Genomic DNA, 25,144 nt, shown 5'->3' on the forward strand with positions numbered 1-25,144 from the left:
AACCGCCTTCTCAAACCTCTTGCTGCTCGTCTGCCCTCCTTGCTCTTGTTCGCCGGAGATCTGGCCCGTGTGAAGCAGACCGCCCGCCGCCGCCGACGGTACGTAGCGATGCCGACCTCTTCTTCTTCTGTTGCCGCTACGCCGCCGGTCGACGCGTCATCTGAGGAGACGCTGAGCACTGTGGCGGCGAAGGAGTTGCGCGCCGGCGACACAGTGGAGTTCGGTGCATCACGGATGTCCTCGGTCTGCGTGCAAGATATGCAGCAGCTTGGTTACTTTGGTGGCGGAGTCGCTCGTGTCCCGGGGACGGAGAGGTCCCCGAGCCAGAAGGCGAGTTGGTTGTCTTCAAGGCGTTCTTTGCCGCTGGTCTTCGCCTACCTGCGCACCGATTCGTGGGAGAAGTCATGCGCAGATTTACCCTCCAGATCCACCAGCTGACTCCGAATGCCGTGGTGGCTCTGTCGAAATACGTCTGGGCGACGACTTCGTACGGCGGACAGCCATCGGTCGAAGTCTTCGCGAAGTACTATTGCCTGCACTGGCAGAAAAGGATGATCGGAAATAAGGTTGCTCAGTTTGGGTCCTGTACATTTACGCCGAAGACCGGCAAGACCTCGATGGAGGTAGTTGAGTTGGTTCCTTGCGCCCGCAATAAATGGGGCAACTGGCATGAGTTTTGGTTCTACGTTGCGGAGGGCATAGTCGAAGACCACCGGGGCTCCCCATGGCTGAGATGTGCTCGCATTATTACTCAGCATACCCGCAGTTTGAAGTGGCGGAGGAGGATGCAAACGAAGGGGCCCTTCGTTGCGCGGCCGGCCTGAGCAGCGGGCGCGATTTGGTTGAGGAGTTTGTGGCGTATGGGGTGTGGCCTTTGGCGCATGGCTGGGCGCTGGGCGAAGTATGCCCTCGCCAGATGCCTTCCCGTGGTGGGATGCTGGTGCGAAGTCCCGCCTTCGCACTGGATCTGCATAGCCGCGATCCAGCCGCCTTTGTGCATGAGGCGGAGGATGGGGCGGTGCGGATTGTTGGTCGGTACGTGCCGAAGACAGAGGGCCAGCGTAGCTGGGATATACGTGGGTCTAATGACCGCTTGAACAGGGTCTTCGAATTGAACCGTCTACCGTATGGCGGTTATCCCGGGCAAGACGATGTGGATCGTCGCGGGAAGAAGCCGGCGGCAGAGACTAGAGACGACCCCTCTACGGCGGCTGCCCCATCCTCTAAGAAGAGGAAGCTAGGTATTGCTACGGGAGGACTGGGGGTTTCCGATGGTTTTGCTAGGGAATTGATGAGGACATGCGTGGCCCCAGGGGGAAGGATGTCTTCGCCCGAGCTCCGGGAGTCTTCGGCGCGGATGCTGAGGGTTACCGGGGGTTGGTGGCCTAAGAATGTTCCTATCCCCCGCGCGGCCGGCGAAGACTTTTTTACATCTCGCATGGTTCGTGATTGGAGAGTGTTTCCTTATGGGCGGAATATTGCTGCTATTGTGTCGGCAGTGATGGACAAGGATCGTCAGGGAGCTGCGCAGAAGCGCCAGGCGGTCGTCAGGCTGCATGAGGCCAGGCCGAAGAGGTCGCGGGGGATTGCGAAGGCTGCTGCCCCCGGCGGAAGCCAGCCGATGCTGGCGGCGAAGTCGGCCGCCCCTGGGTCCAGCAGGGTGCCGGAGGCTGTGAAGGCGGCCGCCGTTGGCGGTACCAAGTCGTCCTGGCGGGAGCCGTGAAGGCCCGAGAGTTGCCTCCGCCGGGCAAGCGCGTTGCCGACTTCGCCACCGATATTAGCGTGGATGATTATCTTGTTGGTAAGTCGTTAGCTCAAGTTTTTTTTAATCTGTTGATACGTTGCAGGGTCGGGCGAAGGCCAACTTGTTGTTGTTCCGCCCGCCGTGGCGACCACGACGGCTGCCGTGGTGCCTAGGGCGAAGGGTAGTGCTCTTAGTGCCGGTGGTGAGATTCCGGCACTCACTGCCGTGAGGGACGAGGCGGGCGCTGTGTCCCGCCGGCTGAAGGAGGCATTAAGTCAGGTAAGTTGAGCTAGACTTCGGTTTTACCAGCTTCGTTGGGGCTGTGGTCTTATGTGTGTCTTGTAGGCGGCTGACTTCGCAAACCACGCGGCGTCGGGGGCCCTTACGGCAGTTGTGTCTGCCGAAGTCGAGAGACTTCATCGCAGCATGCTGACGCCGTCCGGGAAAAGTCGGCCGCCGACAGCAAGTGCCGCAAGTTGGCGGATAAGGTGGCCGCGCTAGAGGGTGAGAGGACTGACCTCCGGCGCCAACTAGCGGAGGAGAGGAAGGAGGCTAATGAGGCCCTCGCCAAGGCGCAGTCTGCGCAGGCGGAGGCCAATTTGGCGCGGGCGGAGGGCAGTCTTGCCAGACAGCGCTGTGACAGAACCTCCCAAGTAATTAGGCCCACCTACAGTTGTCCTTGTCCAACGGACCTCAGACAACCCTGTAGGTGCCCCTGAACTACTTGACAAGTTCGGTATCTTCTTTCTTACCTTTCCAGGAACGTTTCACCCGTCTTGCAGACATTACAGAACATCGGAGATGAAGAAATGCGGAAGCGTTTACATAAACTTACATTTATTAAAAAGTAAGCTCAAGTTGTTTATTACAGACCAGAAATATAAACGAGTGCAGAGTAGTATTATTACATAACTGAGGGAGGCAAAAACTCCTCCCGGTAAGTTTTTCATAAAAGTTTTCTTATGGAGGACCATGTCCTCCTGCATCTTCACTCTTGTTTCTCCTCCTTAGGAACCACCTTGGTACAGAAGCAACAGAAATCTGCTACTTCCTCACCTAAAAACAACGAAGGGATAAACCCTGAGTATGGAATTACTCAGCAAGTCTTACCCGACTAAAGAAAAGACTCTCAAGGATATGCTGGCTTAAGGGAGTCAAGGTAAGGCTTCTCAATAATCAAAGACTCTGTTTTGCAGAAATGCTTACTAAAGTGGATCCTTAGAAATCCAGTTTTATTTGTCAAGTTAAGTAAACTTACTTATCTCTAGAGTTCTCTCTAACCTAATTCAAACACTTATCCTGAACTAGCCAAGTTCTTAATTCTTCCTTCATCTTCACTGGATTGCTACGTGTAGGGCAGTGACCAAGTCTTCATAACTGCGAAGGTACGACGATCCGAATCGATTATACTCAGCTGAGGATCTCCAATCACACGACATATGTAGCACTTAATCCTTGCATATGTCAACCCGCCACCGGGGTTCTTAAGACCAGATCAGGTTCACGCAAACCGAGAGCACAGATACACCACCGTCCAGCCTCTTGCCACGGAGGGTACACGCTACTCTCGCCACCGCTCCACGCCCATTTCGTGTTATCTTATTCTGGCCTTAGTCTGCCCGAGGCAAGGCTTACCCATGACGAGGCATGTGACCAGTTAAAGGGTCCTCGATCATCAAGCCTACATCGACAAGGTCCTTAATCGACTCAGACGGAGACACTACACCGAGACTCTCTTCTCGTGCAAGTCACCCACCCGGTCTCAGCTTAATCATTTCAACCCAAAAACTTGGTACCTGGCAGAGGTACATCTTTTCCGATGTTGAATCCATCATGGTCGTGATGGATTCACCATCAAGTTTTATTTTTGAAAACAACCCTCCCACTTTCCCAAACATCTTTTGTAAAACAAATCCTTTTGTTTTTCTAGAGCAATACTAAGCATAGTAAAACCTTTTGGTAAAAACAGGGTTTCAAGGAGGGTAATCAAGTTCAAGGAAGGTAATGCAAGAATTGTTTTATCAATCAACTCCTATCACCTAATGCAGCAAGCAAGTGAGAAAGATTTTAAAACATCAAGGGAGGTGGCAAATGCACCGAGGCTTGCCTTCGTTCGTAGGTGAGTCTGGCTTGGATCCACAAATATCAAAGTAGAAGCAGTTTCCTGCCTGAGAATCCGAGGGTGGTGGTGCCTTTTCTTCAGTGACTTCCACTTCTTCTTCACGTTCTAACATAACCATATATATACATATATAAGAATGAATGCCATGTAATGCTAATGAGAGTGCGAAGATAATAAAGATTTATTATCTAAGTCTTGAATACAACTTTCCTTCACGGAACTCCGAGAACTTAGGGTTTCCGGAGTCTGTAAAGGAGTTCATAGAGCAGGGGGGGTTTTGGGTTCTAGTTATCAAACATGGTCCAAATCAATTCAAACTCTACCCAAGGCTTCTAAATAATGTGGGGAGTTCATATAAAAATTTTGAACATTTTTGGCATTACTATTAATTCTCTAAAATTCCAGAACTATTTCTTTAAGCTATTTTAAATGCCCTAAAATTCCCTGTTTAAACTAAAAATCATGAAACTATTTTTATTAAATTCTAGGGAAAATAATAAGCCTAGGAAATTTGGTTTCACAATTTTAGGATTTTTCTACAATTTATAACAAATTTCCCAAGTTCTTCTGAAAAAGAAAAAAGGAAAAGATTCAACAGGACTGGGCCGGTTTCAACCCAGGCGGCCCAATCCAGAGGGAAAGCGCGCCCGCGCGTGCTGGCGACTTTGCAGAAAGGTCCTCGGCTTAACGGCTAAACAGAAATAGGTCCATTCACTATTGCACTAAATCATTGACAGATTGCAGATAAGCCCTCGGTCTTCTATTCCTTTACACGACACGTCCTCGACGGCGTTCACGCACGGTCGAGCTCCGACGAGCTCGTAGGCCGGCCGATTGGGGCAACGGCTAGGGTTCCCGAGCGACGGACATCAAATTGGACCTATCCCGAGCTTTTCCCTTAACCTAATTTCATCTATGGCCAACTAATGAGCTCTGGCCACGACGACCGCGGGCGGTGCTAAGGGTTGATCGCGTTCCCGGCGATTAAGGGGGACTTAGTTCAGTTGGGTTGGCCGGTGAGCATCACAGGTACACGAGAGCACTCAAACGAGGGAGCAATCGGTATGAACTAACCTGAGTTGAGCTAGCCGCAGCGAGGTGTGTTTCACGGCGGCGGAGACCGAAATTGGGGGAAGTTGGAAATTGGTGAGCTCTGGAGGACGATTGAGGGTGGGAGTGGGGGCTCTGGTTTCACTATTAGGTAGCGCAGCTGCCCGCGCCATCAATTTATAGAGGGCATCGACGGTGGCCGGGAATTTGGAGAAGGACGCACGGCGGCCGGAGGGGGAGAAGAACACTGGCGCGCATGAATTGGTGTCCCATGCCGTGGCAACCTCACCGGCGTTGATTAGACAGCAGTGGGGAGTTACGGCGACGCGGTGGAAAGGTTAAGCCACGCGGCGCACGGCCGGGAGGCGGCGGTCACCGGCGAGCCTATCGTTCCAGTCGCAAAGCGGAAAGGGAGGCCACGGTGAGTCACCGGAGTGACCTCCAGCGCGCGGGTGGTGAAGATCTTTTACCCCGAGAGCTGAGCAAATCCGGACGGCGGCAGCACGAATCGCGGCGAAGGTCGTCGGCGGTGAGCTGAGCTGGTGTTCTGATCCGATCGGCTACTGTACCATGGAATATGTTCATCAGTGTGCCTGACAGTCACAGTTTAGGACCAAATTTCTCTAAAGTTTCTCTAGTAACTCACTCCACTCTCTGTAGCAAAGTTTCAGAGCTACAAACCAGCTACAACTCGACTATAGGGATTGAACTCATTTGAGCACTGGATCAAGGTTTAATTCAACCCCAAAGCGCTCTGCTACACTGAAAACCTGAACTTCAGAGTGAAACCAGCCTGACAGTCAAACTTTAGGCTATATTATCTCCAATATTTTCTCAATAACTATGCTCACACTCTTAAACAAAGTTGTTCACCTAAGATAGATCTACATAGTTGATGTGGTGACCTAGGGCAAATTCTCAATAATTTGGAAGATGTAGAGCTCCAAAGTTGAGCCAATATCACTGAAAATCAGACTTAAGCATTTGAGAAAAAGTGTGGCTTTTTGCATATAAGCCCAAAACTTAGGGTTTAGATTGCAAATTCACATATTAGTGACCCAAATGACTTAAGACACTTATTTAACTTGGTTTTTGCACTTTAGTCCAAAAGTGGACTAAATTTGCACAAAGGCTCCTAGGGTTTGGATTTAGGGTTTTCCAGGGTTCCAATTAGGGTTTTTGGCATCCCAGGGGTATAAATATGATTTAACTTTATTTTTGGGAACATTTTATAACTATTTCCCCAAAGCCTTTAGGTTTTCTCAATTTGAGTTAGGTCTTACCCCTTTAATCCCTATTTAGGGTTAAGTTCCCTATCCAGGGTTCTATTTGCAAAATGCTATAACAATACAACTTGTTTGAAATTTTTACCTAGTGAATGAACTCTAGGTGTGTCAAACATATGGAATGCCAATGCTTATGATGCCATGCTCAAGTTTTAGTTATAGTAACACCAGGGGTGTTACATCCTTCCCCCCATAAAAGAATCTCGTCCCGAGATTAAAGTCCTAGGGTAAGTAATGGAAAAGGAAATGTGTCACATTTTTATTTCCTTATTCCTGGTACAAGGCAGGGGTGGTTTGGGAATCACTTTATTACAACAGCTATACATATGCTTTACAAATTACAAGAGGCTAAAAAGCCTGGGAAATTCTTATCTAAAAAGTCTTGAGTTTCCCATGTAGCCTCATCTTCGGAATGCTGGTTCCACTGTATCTTATAAAACTTGAGAGTTTTTCTTCGGGTAACCCTGTCCTTTTGATCCAAGACTCGAATAGGGTGCTCAGAGTATGTAAAGTCCGGTTCAAGGACAACATCTGTTACTTTAATGGTTCGATCGGGAACCCGAAGACACTTCTTCAATTGTGACACATGGAACACATTATGTATAGCAGACAAGGTTTTAGGTAATTGGAGTCGATATGTCACTGGTCCACATTGCTCAAGTACCAAGAATGGACCAATGTACCTAGGTGCAAGCTTCCCTTTAACCCCAAAACGCGATACTCCCTTCATTGGTGAAACTTTCAGGTAGACATAGTCCCCTTCATGAAAATACAAGGGCATTCGCCGTTTGTCTGCATAACCCTTCTGACGAGCTTGTGCTTTCTTCATATTATGAATAATTTTCTGAACCTTTTCTTCGGCCTCCTTCACCATATCAGGCTAAAGAAGTACCTTTCCCCAGGTTCAGACCAATTTAGCGGAGTACGACATCGTCGTCCATATAAAGCTTCAAAGGGTGCCATCTTGATACTTTCTTGATAGCTATTATTATATGAAAACTCTGCTAAGGGCAAACATTCATCCCATTTCTGTGAGAAGTCCAGAACACATGCCCGCAGCATATCTTCAAGTATCTGGTTCACTCTCTCAGTCTGTCCACTGGTTTGAGGATGATAGGCTGAACTGTGGAGCAACTTAGTACCCAGGGACTTATGAAGTTCTTCCCAAAATTTGGATACAAATTGGGATCCACGGTCCGACACTATAGTCTTTGGAACACCATGCAAACTGAGAATACGGGCAATGTATAACTCCGCATAGGTAATGACGGGATATTTTACTTTGACAGGGAGGAAGTGGGCGATCTTGGTAAGTCGATCAATGATAACCCAAATAGAGTCATACCCTTTTGCGGTCCTGGGCAATCCCACAATGAAGTCCATACTTATGTCTTCCCATTTCCATGTCGGTATTGGTAGTGACTGTAATGGACCGGCAGCTTTCAAATGTATGGCTTTGGCACGTCTGCAGGGGTCACATCTCGCCACATAGCGTGCAATTTTGATCTTCATCTTTGTCCACCAGTAATGTTGCTTCAAGTCTTGGTACATCTTAGTGCTTCCGGGATGAATAGAGTAGCGGCTAAGATGTGCTTCATCAATAATTTGCTGGCGGAGCTCTTCATTCTTTGGCACCACTATGCGGTTATTAAACCATACAATGCCTTGATCATCTTCTTTGAAACATTTGGCTTTTCCAGCCCTTAACTTCTCACGAATGTGTTTCATGCCCTCATTATCCTTTTGAGCATCAATTATCCTTTGCAAGAGGACTGACTCAAGCTTTAGCTGATTCAAAGTTCCTTGTTGGACCATTCCCAGGTTTAGCTTCTCCATCTCTTGACATAAAGTGTTGTCAGAGGTCTTCACCGTAAGACAGTGACAGGAAACCTTACGGCTTAGTGCATCTGCTACAACATTGGCTTTGCCTGGGTGATAATGAATTTCCAGTTCATAGTCCTTAATAAGCTCAAGCCATCGCCTCTGTCTCATATTCAATTCTGACTGGGTGAAGATGTATTTCAAGCTTTTATGATCTGTATAGATATGACAGACATTTCCCAGCAGATAGTGACGCCAAATTTTCAGGGCATGAACCACAGCAGCTAGCTCCAGATCATGAGTTGGGTAATGCTCCTCATGTCGGCGTAACTGCCTTGAAGCATATGCAATTACTCGGCCTTCTTGCATTAGCACGCAGCCGAGTCCACTGCCTGATGCATCACAATATACATCAAAAGGCTTGGTGATGTCCGGTTGAGCCAATACCGGAGCAGTGGTTAATAATGTCTTCAATTGTTCAAAGGCTTCATCACACTTCGAAGACCAATTGAATTTAACATCATTCTTCAATAAACTTGTGATTGGTTTCACAAGCTTAGAAAAGTCTGGTATAAATCTGCGGTAATATCCAGCCAGTCCAAGGAAACTTCGGACCTGATGAACAGTGGTCGGGGGTTTCCACTCCAAAATGTCCTTGACTTTGCTGGGGTCTACCGCAATCCCTCTGGCAGATAGAACATGTCCCAGAAATTGAATTTCCTCCAGCCAAAACGCGCATTTGCTGAACTTGGCATACAACTGATGTTCTCTCAAGCGCGTTAACACGATCCGTAAATGTTGGGCGTGCTCCTCTTCATTCTTGGAATATATCAAAATATCGTCTATGAAGACCACTACAAACTTGTCCAACTCGGGCATGAATACCGAGTTCATCAAATACGTGAAGTGGGCCGGAGCATTTGTTAACCCGAAAGACATTACCAGATATTCAAATAACCCATACCGCGTAGTGAAGGCGGTCTTTGGTATATCTTCGGGCCGAATACGGATCTGGTGATAGCCCGATCGGAGATCAATCTTTCAAAATACCCTTGCTCCAGTCAATTGATCAAATAGAATGTCAATCCTTGGAAGAGGGTACTTGTTTTTGATGGTGACCTCATTCAAGGGTCGATAATCCACACACATTCGTAAAGTTTGATCCTTCTTCTTGACGAATATGGCTGGACAACCCCATGGCGATGAGCTTGGCCGGATGAATCCTTTCTCTAGGAGGTCTTGTAATTGAATCTTCAATTCTGCCAACTCATTCGGAGGCATACGGTACAATCTTCGAGAAATGGGAGCCGTACCGGGCTTCAACTCTATTACAAACTCTACCTCCCGCTCAGGTGGTAATCCCGGCAAATCCTCGGGAAAGACATCGGGAAACTCACATACTACCGGAATATCCTTAATTTCCGGTACTATGACTTCATAAATTCTGCCAGTAATTTTGTTTGGAATAGGGATGGGCAAAAGAATTTCTTCTTGATTATGACTCAACCTGATGGTTCTTTGATCAGTATTGAGTGTTGCTTTATGTTTGGCCAACCAATTCATACCCAAAATAACATCTATGTCTTGGCCTTTCAGGACGGTCATATTGGTAGGAAAGTCCCGTCCGGCCAATGATACGGGCACTTGATAGGCCACTTCTCTAGTAAAGATTTGTCCCCCAGGTGAGTGTATTTTAAATCCCTCTTTTGATTCATGGCATGCAATGTGATGTTGCTCCACAAATTTCTTGCTAATGAACGTATGCGAAGCACCAGAATCAAAAAGAATGACTGCAGGGTGATTGGCCACGAGGAACATACCCATCATTACCGGCTCTCCGTCCGGTGTAGTGGCCACTTGTGTATAGTATACGCGTCCCATCTTCTTGAAATTTTTGCCCTTAACATTTCCCTTGCTTTGAGATGAATTCCCCGGTCCATGCTGATTATTCGACTGATTTTGCTTGGGATAGGGACAATCTTTGATGAAATGCCCAGACTTGCCACAATTGAAACATCCGGTTGAAGAGCTGGGCAAAGCAGGGAATCGAGTGCCTGGGGCACCCGGCTGACTCGGGGCAGTGGGGGCATTATTGGGACGAATAATTATTGGCTGCTTGAAAGGGAAGGATGGTGCACGTGGATGATTCTGGTTAGAAGGCCGGAGAATAAATCGTTGCCTCTTTACCGGGCCCTCACTAGGCCTGTTTTCTCCACTCCCCTTGATCTTTCCAGAACTTGCATATTTCGCTTCTACTGCCAGTGCTGTACTGACAGCTCTTCCATAAGTCAAGTCAATGCAAGTAGCCATTTTTCTCTGCAGTCGATCATTTAATCCTCTCATAAAGCAATGTTTCTTCTTCAGATCAGTGTTCACCTGATCGATTGCATATTGGGACAGATGGTTGAACTTATTGAGATACTGGTTAACAGTATCCCCTCCTTGTTTTAGCTTCATGAACTCTTCTTGCTTCATATGTAGAACACCTTCTGGTATATAATGCTCGCGGAAGACCACTTTGAATTCTTCCCAGGTTACTTGATGATTGGCCGGTTGAACGGCCACAAAATTACCCCACCAAGTACTGGCAGGTCCGCGCAGTTGCTGGGCTGCGAATAAAGGCTTCTGAGTTTCTGAACATCACAGCAGTCCGAATTTTTGTTCAATCACTCGAAGCCATTCATCGGCTTCCAGCGGATCTTCAGCTTTAACAAACAAGGGCGGACGTGTCTCCAAGAAGTCCAGATAAGAAGTTTCGCGGGGGCCCTGTTGATAGCCCCGCCCACCCTGCTGCTAGAGCTGTTGGCCCGCCATTTCTCTTAGAAAGCGGGTATTATCAGCAGTTGCGTTCACTAAGGCGGCAATCGCCTCAGCCAGTGTGGGAGGAACAGGAGGTGGATTTGGTGTAGATTCCCTCCCCCGGGAGGTACCAGCTCCGTCCTGAGCTCGAGTCTTGGAAGGCATCTGTGGCAACAACATTTGGAAACAATATGATATGCCAAAGAAAAAGCCATCCATTTTACATTACCAAAAGTAATGTTACAGACTCAAGACTCTTACAACAGGATACATTACCTAGTATACAATAGCACTACCTATTATACACTAGTACAACCTACAATACACTACACTACTTCTACTACCACTAGTCCTGCTTCCCGTTGCTTTTGGCGGCCTCGTCGTCGGGTGTGGGAGACCATTCGTCGACCAGCCTCATGGAAGGAGGGGGCTGAAAAAGGTCTAACTCACCACCAAGCGCGTGTCCCGCAACATGGGAGGGTCCGGCTTCCGCCTCAACAGGGTGCGCAGGTGCACTAGGGTGTAATTGCGAATACAGTACATGGACTTCCTCATGTAAAGTATTGCAATAGACCTGCAGATTGTCGACAGCTGAGCTAAGTTCCTTGATTCGGGCTTGAGCCCTTGCCTCCTTAGCACAAGCCAGCAAACGGGACTGAACTGCCCAGTCGAGCGCCAAGTCCTGATCAGCAAGCTGATCCCGCAGGTGGCGGATGTCCCTTCTTAATTCATTTATTCTATCTCCATCCGCAACCCATATGTTGGTCCTGTGTTGCAATTCCGCTTGAAGTTGATTTACTCGTGCTTCAAGATCCCCTATTGGATCATTACTCCCGCTGCTACTGTCCTCATGTCGAGGGGCAAGTTGATGTCGGGGCACACCAATTGGGCCAGTTGACTTGCGCGCCGTTTTCCTTGTGCGCGGCGGCATCTTTCTAAGGGGGAAAAATTTTATTAGTATAATTCTTAGCATGATGCATGTGTAATTACAGAATCAACCTTAGTTGATTCAACCTTCTATACATTGCACTCTTCCTATCTGGTCTTTAAGATAAACTCTTCAGAATAGTTAGGTAAGAAGAGAAGAGAGTTTCTAGGTAAGACTTTTAGAAAATCCTTTTGAAGATGCCTCATAATATCTGCAAAGAAGGGCTACGCTCCGATACCAGCTGTGACGGAACCTCCCAAGTAATTAGGCCCACCTACAGTTGTCCTTGTCCAACGGACCTCAGACAACCCTGTAGGTGCTCCTGAACTACTTGACAAGTTCGGTATCTTCTTTCTTACCTTTCCAGGAACGTTTCACCCGTCTTGCAGACATTACAGAACATCGGAGATGAAGAAATGCGTAAGCGTTTACATAAACTTACATTTATTAAAAAGTAAGCTCAAGTTGTTTATTATAGACCAGAAATATAAACGAGTGCAGAGTAGTATTATTACATAACTGAGGGAGGCAAAAACTCCTCCCGGTAAGTTTTTCATAAAAGTTTTCTTATGGAGGACCATGTCCTCCCGCATCTTCACTCTTGTTTCTCCTCCTTAGGAACCACCTTGGTACAGAAGCAACAGAAATCTGCTACTTCCTCACCTAAAAACAACGAAGGGATAAACCCTGAGTATGGAATTACTCAGCAAGTCTTACCCGACTAAAGAAAATACTCTCCAGGATATGCTGGCTTAAGGGAGTCAAGGTAAGGCTTCTCAATAATCAAAGACTCTGTTTTGCAGAAATGCTTACTAAAGTGGATCCTTAAAAATCCAGTTTTATTTGTCAAGTTAAGTAAACTTACTTATCTCTAGAGTTCTCTCTAACCTAGTTCAAACACTTATCCTGAACTAGCCAAGTTCTTAATTCTTCCTTCATCTTCACTGGATTGCTACGTGTAGGGCAGTGACCAAGTCTTCATAACCGCGAAGGTACGGCGATCCGAATCGATTATACTCAGCTGAGGATCTCCAATCACACGACATATGTAGCACTTAACCCTTGCATATGTCAACCGCCACCGGGGTTCTTAAGACCAAATCAGGTTCACGCAAACCGAGAGCACAGATACACCACCGTCCAGCCTCTTGCCACGGAGGGTACACGCTACTCTCGCCACCGCTCCACGCCCATTTCGTGTTATCTTATTCTGGCCTTAGTCTGCCCGAGGCAAGGCTTACCCATGACGAGGCATGTGACCAGTTAAAGGGTCCTCGATCATCAAGCCTACATCGACAAGGTCCTTAATCGACTCAGACGGAGACACTACACCGAGACTCTCTTCTCGTGCAAGTCACCCGCCCGGTCTCAGCTTAATCATTTCAACCCAAAAACTTGGTACCTGGCAGAGGTACATCTTTTCTGATGTTGAATCCATCACGGTCGTGATGGATTCACCATCAAGTTTTATTTTTGAAAACAACCCTCCCACTATGCCAAACATCTTTTGTAAAACAAATCCTTTTGTTTTTCTAGAGCAATACTAAGCATAGTAAAACCTTTTTGTAAAAACAGGGTTTCAAGGAGGGTAATCAAGTTCAAGGAAGGTAATGCAAGAATTGTTTTATCAATCAACTCCTATCACCTAATGCAGCAAGCAAGTGAGAAAGATTTTAAAACATCAAGGGAGGTGGCAAATGCACCGGGGCTTGCCTTCGTTCGTAGGTGAGTCTGGCTCGGATCCACAAATATCAAAGTAGAAGCAGTTTCCTGCCTGAGAATCCGAGGGTGGTGGTGCCTTTTCTTCAGTGACTTCCACTTCTTCTTCACGTTCTAATATAACCATATATATACATATATAAGAATGAATGCCATGTAATGCTCATGAGAGTGCGAAGATAATAAAGATTTATTATCTAATTCTTGAATACAACTTTCCTTCACGGAACTCCGAGAACTTAGGGTTTCCAGAGTCTGTAAAGGAGTTCATAGAGCAGGGGGGTTTTGGGTTCTAGTTATCAAACATGGTCCAAATCAATTCAAACTCTACTCAAGGCTTCTAAATAATGTGGGGAGTTCATATAAAAATTTTGAACATTTTTGGCATTACTATTAATTCTCTAAAATTCCAGAACTATTTCTTTAAGCTATTTTAAATGCCCTAAAATTCCCTGTTTAAATTAAAAATGATGAAACTATTTTTATTAAATTCTAGGGAAAATAATAAGCCTAGGAAAATTGGTTTCACAATTTTAGGATTTTTCTACAATTTATAACAAATTTCCCAAGTTCTTCTGAAAAAGAAAAAAAGGAAAAGATTCAACAGGACTGGGCCGGTTTCAACCCAGGCGGCCCAATCCAGAGGGAAAGCACGCCCGCGCCCGCGCGCGCTGGCAACTTTACAGAAAGGTCCTCGGCTTAACGGCTAAACAGAAATAGGTCCATTCACTATTGCACTAAATCATTAACAGATTGCAGATAAGCCCTCGGTCTTCCATTCCTTTACACGACACGTCCTCGACGGCGTTCACGCGCGGCCGAGCTCCGACGAGCTCGTAGGCCGGCCGATTGGGGCAACGGCTAGGGTTCCCGAGCGGCGGACATCAAATTGGACCTATCCCGAGCTTTTCCCTTAACCTAATTTCATCTATGGCCAACTAATGAGCTCTGGCCACGACGACCGCGGGCGGTGCTAAGGGTTGATCGCGTTCCTGGCGATTAAGGGGGACTTAGTTCAGTTGGGTTGGCCGGTGAGCATCATAGGTACACGAGAGCACTCAAACGAGGGAGCAATCGGTATGAACTAACCAGAGCTGAGCTAGCCGCAGCGAGGTGTGTTTCACGGCGACGGAGACCGAAATTGGGGGAAGTTGGAAATTGGTGAGCTCTGGAGGACGATTGAGGGTGGGAGTGGGGGCTCTGGTTTCACGATGAGGTAGCGCAGCTGTCCGCGCCATCAATTTATAGAGGGCATCGACGGTGGCCGGGAATTTGGAGAAGGGCGCGCGGCGGCCGGAGGGGGAGAAGAACACTAGCGCGCGTGAATTGGTGTCCCATGCCGTGGCAACCTCACCGGCGTTGATTAGACAGCAGTGGGGAGTTACAGCGACGCGGTGGAAAGGTTAAGCCACGCGGCGCACGGCCGGGAGGCGGCGGTCACCGGCGAGCCTATTGTTCCAGCCTCAAAGCGGAAAGGGAGGCCACGGTGAGTCACCGGAGTGACCTCCAGCGCGCGGGCGGTGAAGATCTTTTACCCCGAGAGGTTATCCACAAGCCACAAGCGTGAATCCGGACGGTGGCAGCACGAATCGCGGCGAAGGTCGTCGGCGGTGAGCTGAGCTGGTGTTCTGATCCGATCGGCTATTGTACCATGGAATATGTTCATCAGTGTGCCTGACAGTCACAGTTTAGGACCAAATTTCTCTAAAGTTTCTCTAGTAACTCACTCCACTCTCTGTAGCAAAGTTTCAGAGCTACAAACCAGCTACAACTCGACTATAGGGATTGAACTCATTTGAGCACTGGATCAAGGTTTAATTCAACCCCAAAGATGGCTCTGCTACACTGAAAACCGGAACTTCAGAGTGAAACCAGCCTGACAGTCAAACTTTAGGCTATATTATCTCCAATATTTTCTCAATAACTACGCCCACACACTTAAATAAAGTTGTTCACCTAAGATAGATCTACATAGTTAATGTGGTGACCTAGGGCAAATTCTCAATAATTTGGAAGATGTAGAGCTCCAAAGTTGAGCCAATATCACTGAAAATCAGACTTAAGCATTTGAGAAAAAGTGTGGCTTTTTGCATATAAGTCCAAAACTTAGGGTTTAGATTGCAAATTCACATATGAGTGACCCAAATGACTTAAGACACTTATTTAACTTGGTTTTTGCACTTTAGTCCAAAAGTGGACTAAATTTGCACAAAGGCCCCTAGGGTTTGGATTTAGGGTTTTCCAGGGTTCCAATTAGGGTTTTTGGCATCCCAGGGGTATAAATATGATTTAACTTTATTTTTGGGAACATTTTATAACTATTTCCCCAAAGCCTTTAGGTTTTCTCAATTTGAGTTAGGTCTTACCCCTTTAATCCCTATTTAGGGTTAAGTTCCCTATCCAGGGTTCTATTTGCAAAATGCTATAACAATACAACTTGTTTGAAATTTTTACCTAGTGAATGCACTCTAGGTGTGTCAAACATATGCAATGACAATGCTTATGATGCCATGCTCAAGTTTTAGTTATAGTAACACCAGGGGTGTTACAAGCGCGCCAAGGAATTGGAGGAGCGGTTCAACGCTCTGCAGACCCGTGTGGAGAGGGCCGAGGCTTCGACGCGCTCGGAGGCTGAGCGGACACGCAAACAGCTTAAGGACTCATACCACGAGCTGGGCGCACGGACCGTTGACTTCGAAGTGCCAGACCGAGAGCTCGGACTTCGCTGCCTCGAGTGGCTGCAGGAGGAGTTGCTGGCGCTCCCCGCCATCGTGGAGGGGTTTATGTCCTATGCCTCCCTGGTCACCTGCGAAGGGGCGATGAACGCGCTGTCCCGCGAAGGGTGCCGACACTATGAGGTCTTCGACCAAGCTGATGAGGATTTCGAGCGCGATATTTACAAGGTTGAGGACCCTGTGGTGAAGGAATCCGCGGGAGCCCTCTTCGACCGGATGTGGAGCCCTCACGGTCGAGAGGTGGTCAGGGAGCGGTCCGAGACGGCGAGGGGTCAGGTAATGTTTGACTTTTGTTTGGTGTTGTTGAATGTGGGTTATATGTGGGTTTGCTGAATTTGTGTGCTGTGTCTCAGGCGGCGCGTAACGAGAAGGTGGAGGACTTCGGGGCTTTGAACAGCGCGCAGCCTGATTCGGAGTCGAACCCGATGGCGGCTGTGTCGGAGGCCGCCCCGGCGCCGCCCTCGGAAACCGTCGAAGGCGCCCCTGATGCCCCCGCAGCCACTGCGGCCGGCGGTGGCTCGTCGCCAACTGCTGCGCCGAGGGCTGAGGATCCTCTGAAGATGGCGACGGAGCCGGCAGCGGAGGATCCCGCGACGGCTGGGTCTTCGCAGGTGGCTTAGTGGGTGTGGGTAGTTAGGGAATTTTGCATATGTTGCTGAACCTTGGTTGCTGCGCAGGTTCAAGATTTTGGGCCTGCGCACACAACCGCTACTGCTAATTTTTGGCGGCTTCGACCGTGGATGATGGGAATGAATCGGCTGAATCTGCATCTAAGTTTTCTGATTTTGGTGACTCTGGGACTTCGGTTGAGTGGACTGAAGAGTCATCGGATGAGGACTTGGATTACTTTGCGGCCTTGGATGTGGCGGCGGCGGAGGCTTCGCCGCGTGCTCTGGATGCTGAAGTTGTGCCTGGTCCAAGTGCTGGGCGCAGGCGGCGAAGGGCGGTTGCGAAGCGTAGAGTGAGTGAGGCGGACGGCGGTCGGCTTCGTGTGGGCAGGGTTGGCAGGCAGGAGCTGTTGTCTCTGCCGGCCGCTGCGAGTGCAGTTGAGGGGGAGCTGCGAAGTCTTTTTGCGGGTGAGGAGCTGAGGATAATGCTATTTAACTATAGGGAGATGGGAATTATTCCGAAGGTTGAGCCGATGTAAAGTGTGACGCCCTCGCTTGTACATATATAATGGCTTGTATGATGAGGCTGTGTGCCTTCACGCATTCGGCTATGCTCACGAAGGCGTTGCGCACTTGGTCTGGTGTATTTGTTATGTAGGTCTGGCGCGTATGTAGTCGGTCTTTGCGCGGATAGTTTGGTGTAGTCTTTTTCACACTTGTTGTGCCTGGTCCGGCTGCACCCTTAGGCGACTTTTGCACGGATAGTCTTTGCAGAAGACTTCGATTTTTCGCACTTGTTGTGCTAGTCCGGCTGCACCCTTAGGCGACTTTTGCACGGATAGTCTTCGCGGAAGACTTCGATACTTGTTGTGCTTGTCCGGCTGCACCCTTAGGCGACTTTTGCACGGATAGTCTTCGCGGAAGACTTCGATTTTTTGCACTTGTTGTGCTTGTCCGGCTGCACCCTTAGGCGACTTTCGCACAGATAGTCTTCGCGGAAGACTTCGATTTTTCGCACTCGTTGTGCTAGTCCGGCTGCACCCTTAGGCGACTTTTGCGTGGAGTGTCGCCGCGAGGGTAGCTAGCGCTCGGCCTCGCGGTGACTTTGTATTGGTCGAATGTCGGAGACCGTCGTCGCGGTCTTTTTTCGACGTAGATTTTTGCGGGGGATTTTTCACTTGTATATTACATGACTCCGCCTCGTTAAAAACCTCACCCCCCGGGAGGAAAAGAGTGCGGGCCAGAATAAAATTGTTTTTGCGAATTACAAGGGCGAGCTGTCCCTGATGAGTCAAACAAAAAATTTGCGGAGATTATCGATGTTCCAGGAATGCTCCAAGTCTTCGCCGTTTGGCGTTGCGAGCCTGTATGCGCTGGGGGAGGCCTTCGTCTTGACAATGAAAGGGCCCTCCCACCTGGGCTCCAGCTTGCCCCTGGACTCTGTCCGAGCTGTTTGGACGAGTACAAGGTCCCCTTCGCTGAATTCCCGCGGGATGACTGCGAGGTCGCGCCATGCTTTTGTCTGGGCTTGGTATTTATTTAGAGCCTGTAGAGCGAAGACGCGGTCTCCGTTGATAAGGTCCTTCGAAGTGGGTTCGTCCACGTCGGGGATAGTTGACGCAACTGTTCGCGGGGACCCATGCTTTATTTCTTGTGGGGTCATGGCCTCCGATCCATATAGAAGGCGGAAAGGGGTGAACCCAGTCGCCCTGCACTCAATCGTGTTTAGCGCCCAGACCGCTTCAGGTAACAAGTTGGGCCACCTGCCTTTTTTCGTCGAGGATCATCTTCTTGACAGCTGTGAAAATTTTTCCATTGGCGCGTTCCACAACTCCGTTGGACTGCGGGTGATATACTGAGGCGAAGGCAAGCTTGGTGCCAATGGAGAAGCAGAAATCCTTGAAGTCTTGGCTGTCAAACTGCTTGCCGTTGTCAACTGTGAGTTCGGATGGTACTCCGAAGCGGCAAACAATGTTTTGCCAAAAGAATTTCTGTGCAGTCTTTGATGTTACTGTGGAAACAGCCCTCGCCTCGATCCATTTGGTAAAGTACTCGACAGCGACGAAGGTGAACTTGAGGTTCCCCTGAGCCGTGGGCAGGGGCCCGACGATGTCTAGGCCCCAGCGCTGGAGAGGCCATGTGTGGGCGATCAGTTTTGTGAATTGCGAGGGGCTGCCTGATCGAGGAGAAAACTTTTGACAGGCTTCGCAGGACCTTGTGACCCGATTTGCGGCGCAGATCATTGCGGGCCAGTAGAAACCTTGGCGGATCACCTTTGCGGCTAGGGCCCTTGGCCCTGCGTGAGAGCCGCAAGTACCACTATGGACTTCGCGCAGGATTTGGACGCCTTCGGTCTCGGTGACACATTTAAGCATTGGCTGACTGACCCCCTTCTTGTAGAGTTGGCCCTCAATTAGTGCGAAGTCCCGGCTTCGATGTTTGAGGCGCTTGGCCTCGTTGATGTCGGTTGGGTGGTAGTACCCCTGTAGGAACAGGGTTATTGGTGCTCGCCAGTCTTCGGTCATAATAAGGTTGACTATGCGGTGGCCCTCGCTGTCATTGGTTATTTGGAGCCCTTCGGGGCTCCGGACGGCTGGCATGCCGATTACATGGTAGAACACGTCGGAGGGCAGGGACTCGCCTCTGGCAGCAGCCTTGGCCAATGCGTCGGCTTCTTCATTCTTGGCCCGGTCCACACGCTGCAAGGTGAATCCCTTAAATTGTCTCTCGAGACTTCGGATGGCCGCGAGGTATTGCATAAGTGCGGGGTCCTTTGCTGCATAGTCTTTCTCGACTTGGCCGGCGACTACCTTGGAGTTTATTCTGACAATGCAGGTGGTGACACCGAGGGCCCTCAGCTTGCGGAGGTTGAGGATGATGGCTTCGTATTCTGCTATGTTGTTTGTGCATCTGTCAGATTCCAGAGCGAAGCTGAGGCGTGCCGCGTATCTGTGCTTGACCCCGGCGGGTGAGGTGATGACTGCAGCGACGCCTGCCCCCGCATGGCACCATGCGCCGTCGCAGTGGATCGTCCAAACCTTCTCTGCGGACGGGTCCGGCTGTGTTATTGGCCCAGTCCAGTCGACGACGAAGTCTGCCAGAACTTGTGACTTGATGGCTGTCCTGGGCTCGAAATTGATGTGGTAGCCGGAGAGTTCGGCCGCCCACTTGGCAATCCTGACCGATGCCTTCAGGTTTCTGAACAATTCACCTAGTCCCCTATCTGAGGTGACCCGGACCTTGAATGCTTCAAAATAATGGCACAATTTGCGCGAAGACATAACAACTGCATAGGCAATCTTCTCCAGTTCCTTCATGTTACATTTGGATGGTGTTAGCACTTCGGAGACGTAATAAACTGGGCACTGCCTGATCACGCCCTCAACTGTCTGCTCCTGTACTAGTGTCGCGCTGACCGCATGCGGCGAAGCCGCAACATAGAGCAACAGGGGTAGCGAAGGGTCGGGGCTTGTAAGAACTGCCAACTCCGACAGGTACTGTTTTAATGAGGCGAAGGCCGCTGCCTGCTCTAGTCCCCAAGCGAAGTCTTTTGCGCCACGAAGAGTTTTGAGGAAGGGGAGACTTCGCTCAGCGGATTTGGAGATGAATCTGTTGAGGATGGCCAATCTGCCCGTCAGCCGCTAGACGTCTCTGGCTGACTACGGGGGCGTCATGTTGATGATGGTCTGAATTTTGGTTGGGTTGGCCTCGATGTCGTGGTGTGATACCAGGTAGCCCAATATTTTCCCCTGGCGAACGCCGAAGACGCACTTTTCGGGGTTCAGGCGAAGTCGTGCGTCCTGCATGTTTGCGAATGTCTCGGCGAGGTCAGCAAGATGGTCCTCCTTGCTCCTGCTGGCGACGACGATGTCGTCCACATATGTGAATATATTTCTACCGACTTGCCCCTCGATCACTGTTTTGGTAAGCCGGGAGAAGGTGGACCCGGTGTTCTTGAGTCCCTCCGGCATTCTGATGAAGCAATATGTGCCGAAGGGTGTTATGAAGCTGGTGTTGGCCTTGTCTTCCTCCTTCATATATATTTGATGGTAACTGGAGAAGCAGTCAAGGAGTGACATGACTTCGCACCCGGCCGCGCTATCGACTATTTTGTCGATCCGAGGCAGCGGGAAGTTGTCCTTTGGGCAGGCCTTGTTGAGACTGGTGAAGTCGATGCACATTCGCCACATGCCGCTCTTTTTCTGCACCATCACAACGTTGGAGAGCCACGTGGGGTAAGCCACTGGCTCGATAAATTTGGCTTCTAGGAGGCGATGTACCTCAGCCTTGGCGGCTTCTGTCTTCTCGTCGGACATTTTACGGAGCCGCTGTTTTTTCGGTCTCACCGAAGGGTCGACTCCCAAGCTGTGCTCAATTATGGATCGGCTGACCCCGACCAGGTCGAGGGCGGACCAGGCGAAGACGTCTTTGTTCTTGGACAAGCAGGAGAGGAGTTTCTCCTCATCATGCGAAGTGAGGTCTTCGCTGATGGTGACTGTCTGCTTGGGCGTGGCCTGGTCGAGGGGAATAGTCTTGGTCCCGTCGTTGCTCTGCAGCTGTGCCTTGTCGTGTTCTTTGTCGGTTGGGCTGGCGGACGCAGGGACCTCGCGCTGTGTCGTGAGGCAGTGCACATTTCTTTGCCCGGGGACGAAGTCCCGCTCTATGTTGCGCGCAGTCTGCTGATTGCCGTAGACCATGATGGCGCCTAACGGACCTGGTATCTTCATGCACAGGTACAGTCCGTGAATGGCTGCCTCAAACTTGTTGATGGAGCCCCGGCCCATGATGGCGTTGTACGGATACACCATATCGACGATATCAAAGGTTATTTGCTCACTTCGGGCATTGGGTGCTACACCGAAGGAGAGAGGCAGCTCTATTTTGCCGACAGGAAAGGTGCCCTTGCCGCCGAAGCCATACAACGGGTTGTCCGAAGGCTTGAGCAGGCTGTGGCTTATGCCCATGCGGTCGAAGGCATGGAGGAAAATGATGTCTGCTTGACTGCCATTGTCGACTAGGACTTTGTGCAGGTCCCAGCCTGCCACGCTGCAGTTGATAACCATGGCGTCGATGTGGGGGGCGCTGCGCAGGTCGACGTCTTGGGCGTCGAAGGTTAGCGGTACGTGGGACCACTTCGTCTGCACGACTGGGCCGGTAATGGCGACGTGGTTGATGCTGGGTAATGGTCCCGCTTCTGCCGCTTTGTGTCGAAGTCGGTGCTGGACCCCCCAGTGATCATATGAATGACTCCGTGATACGGCTGATCGGCGAAGTCTTCTTGGTTTGGGGTGTGGGGTGGGGGATGTTTTGTTGTTGCTGGTGTGGAGGTGGGGGTGGGGGAGGTACGATTTGTACTTCCTGGTGGTGTTGGTATGCATGGTGCGGTGGATGCGGGGCGGGGGCGTGGATGTATGGTGGAGGGGGTTGCTGATAAGTGTGCGCGACAACTCTAGGGTTGTCGGCCGGCTGCGCCCATGCCATCCTGTCTTTGGTGGCCTTCGTCTCTGGGCAGTCTCTGGTTTGGTGGGCGCAGTCTTCGCCGTGAAAAAGACAGTAGAATCGGCACACCGGCTGCGCACGTCCCCGACCCCTACCACGAGTTCCATTTCCGCGGCCCTGGGGGGGTATTCCTGACGGTGAGGGGCGTCACCAGCGGGGTGCTGGCTGGCGATGTTGTGCACCTGCTGCTGATTGCGGCCGTCTCGACCGGAGTCTGGCTGCGGAGTTCTCGTCCACGTGCGGCTGGACTGTGGAGCATCTTTGGGTTTCCTCTGAGACTCAACCTTGCGCTGGTGGAGCTCTTCGGATTTGGCGTATTTTTCAAATAGCTGATATAATTCCTGGAGGTTCTTGGGCGGATCTCTGTTGCAGTGGCTGTAAAGGACGCCGGCGCGAAGGCCACTGATGGCATAGTGGATGGCGATCTGGTCGTCGACTGAGGGCAGCTGTGACTTGAGTGTTAGAAACTTGCGGTAATACTCTCGCGGAGTCTCTTTTTCCAGCTGCTTGCAGAGTGAGAGTTCGGCCAAGGCATCGGTGTCTGGGCGGTACCCTTGGAAGTTGAGCAGGAATTTGTCCCGGAGGCTTCTCCAGGAGTCAATGGACAGCGGGGGCAACCTGGTGAACCAGGTGAGAGCTGGGCCCTCGAGGGCAATGATGAAAGACTTGGCCATCGTGGCGTCGTCCCCTCCGGAAGATGCAACGACGACCTGATAACTCATGATGTACTGTGCTGGGTCAGTGCTGCCATTGTACTTGGGATAGGTCCCTGCCCGGAAGTTGGCAGGCCAGGGCGTCACTTGCAGGTGTGGCGCCAGGGGACTTCGCTCGTCGAGGTAGTTGACCCCTTGGAATGGCGCGGCGTGAGGGAAGGCGTGGTCGCGCTGGGGGAAGTGTAGGTCTTCCATTTGCGCGCGTTGTTGTAGGGGTGGCCCGTGCTGCAGGCCGAGGTGGCCTTCGCGTATGTCCTCCAGTTGTGCGCACTGTTGCAGGGGTGGCCCGTGCTGCAGGCCGAGGTGGCCTTCGCGCTGCATCAGCGCGATCTCCTGCTCGAGGTCCTGGGCTTTCTGCTCTTCGTCGCGTATCATTTGCTGCACCTTGGCTAGTGCAGACACACGTTGGCGCTTGGCCTCCAGTATCTCTTTTTGCCTCTGGAGATTGCGGTTCTTGATGCGCAAGGCGCGCAGCTGTAGCTGTTCTTCCGCTGAGACGCCGAGGACTTCGCCATCCTCGGTGAGGTCCGCGCCCTCCGGTGGGGCAAAGCCTGGGGGAGGTTGCGGTTGTCCTTCAGGGCCGCAGGTGCGGAGGGCGTCGTCTTCGCAGGTGCGGAGAACGTCGTCTTCAGTAGCCTCTTGGTGGGTGGAGTGGGTGAGGGCGAGGGCCTTGCCCTTTTTTGTGGCCAGCAGTGCTGCCTTCGCAGCCTCGTCAGCCTTCGAGCTAGCTTTCTTGGGTGCCATCGCGGGTGGTTTTTCGTAGCACGAACGGTGGGCGCCAAATGTTGGAACTTGCTCTCTGGTGCAAGGTGATCCAACGGGGGTGTGAAGTGACGTAAACAGGGTTTTCGCACGAGATGGCAATAGCTATGTTAATCCAGCCTCTCAAGGGCACTGTGCGGGGGTATTTATAGGTATCCAGGTGCCCAGCGTCCCGTGTTAAGGACGCATGTGCCCTCAGACACCTAGGTTATCCCCGGAATATTCCCATAAAGCGGGGTTACAGACCGTAATTACAGGGAGGCCTTTACAAATTAGGCCCGTAACGCGCAACGGCCACGCAGGGCCTGTTACAATGGGCCGGATCACACGCGGGCCTCCACTCTAGACGAGGTCGCAGGATGATACGACCTCGTCGCGGGTCTTCGTCCGGCGGCGTATGAGACGAAGGGTAAGTCTGCCCGTTGTCTTGTCACCGTTGGTGCAGCGAGTACGGCGAAGGCCTCGAGCGAAGGGTGGCGTCTTCGCCTTCGCCCCAACAATTCCCTTGTATTATTTTCTGAGCATCAAGCAAACTCCGATAGCTCTCATCAGCAGCAACAACGACTTTGTTTTTCTCCATGGCCACATCGCTGACATCTCGAAGACCTTCCCAATCATCTCTGTGAACTGGTTGCTCGAAGAGCACAGGGGCCAGTCCCATTTCTGAAACCAATGGAAGAATAGTTTAGATGACAAATAGCAAACAAGTTCAAGCGTATTGAAACATTTTTAAAATGAGAATTCTAGCCATTTACAATTTGCACGAGTACAAACCATTTAGTCTATCGAGAACTTCTATTGCTTGATTTGTTGTGTATCCCTCATTCGCATCCAAAATAAATGAGCAATCTGGATGGACAAGTCGTATAGCTTTCAGAACTTCCATATTTGAATTCAAGTTCTTCCCAACCTTGAGCTTCAGAGTTTGAAACCCTTGTCCGCGGTATTTGGCAGCCAATTGAGCAGCTTCATTTAGGGTCACGATTGGAATCCGAATAGTGAAATATCAGGATAAAGTTTTGGTTATGGCATTTAAAAGCCTTCAGGAGCAGGAGTCAGTGTAGTGAGGTAATCGTACAATGATGTTAGTTGTCACACTATCTGATGCTCCTCCAAATAATCTCCACAGAGGTATGCGAATTCTATTAGCAACTGTGTTAATCAGAGCCATCTCCACTCCTACTCTGGCCTTAAATGGAGAAGGATACAATCAAATACAACCATAGGACTAATCATTATTAAGTCTAAACATAAATCAAGCAATTGAATGGCCATCAAGAAAAATGAGAATCAATGAGAAACTATGTGTTGGGGACTTGTTCTCAAATGCTTCGAGTTAAGAACAAGGCAACATGAAA

At 50.0% G+C, this 25,144-nt stretch overlaps 1 pseudogene; it reads right to left on the minus strand.

Moving 5' to 3' along the window:
• The window catches only part of LOC103634111 (L-Ala-D/L-amino acid epimerase-like), a 34,446-nt pseudogene that overhangs the window by 1,240 nt on the left and 8,062 nt on the right, over positions 1-25,144 (minus strand).

Source organism: Zea mays, chromosome 7 (assembly GCF_902167145.1).
Source record: "Zea mays cultivar B73 chromosome 7, Zm-B73-REFERENCE-NAM-5.0, whole genome shotgun sequence".
NCBI lineage: Eukaryota > Viridiplantae > Streptophyta > Magnoliopsida > Poales > Poaceae > Zea > Zea mays.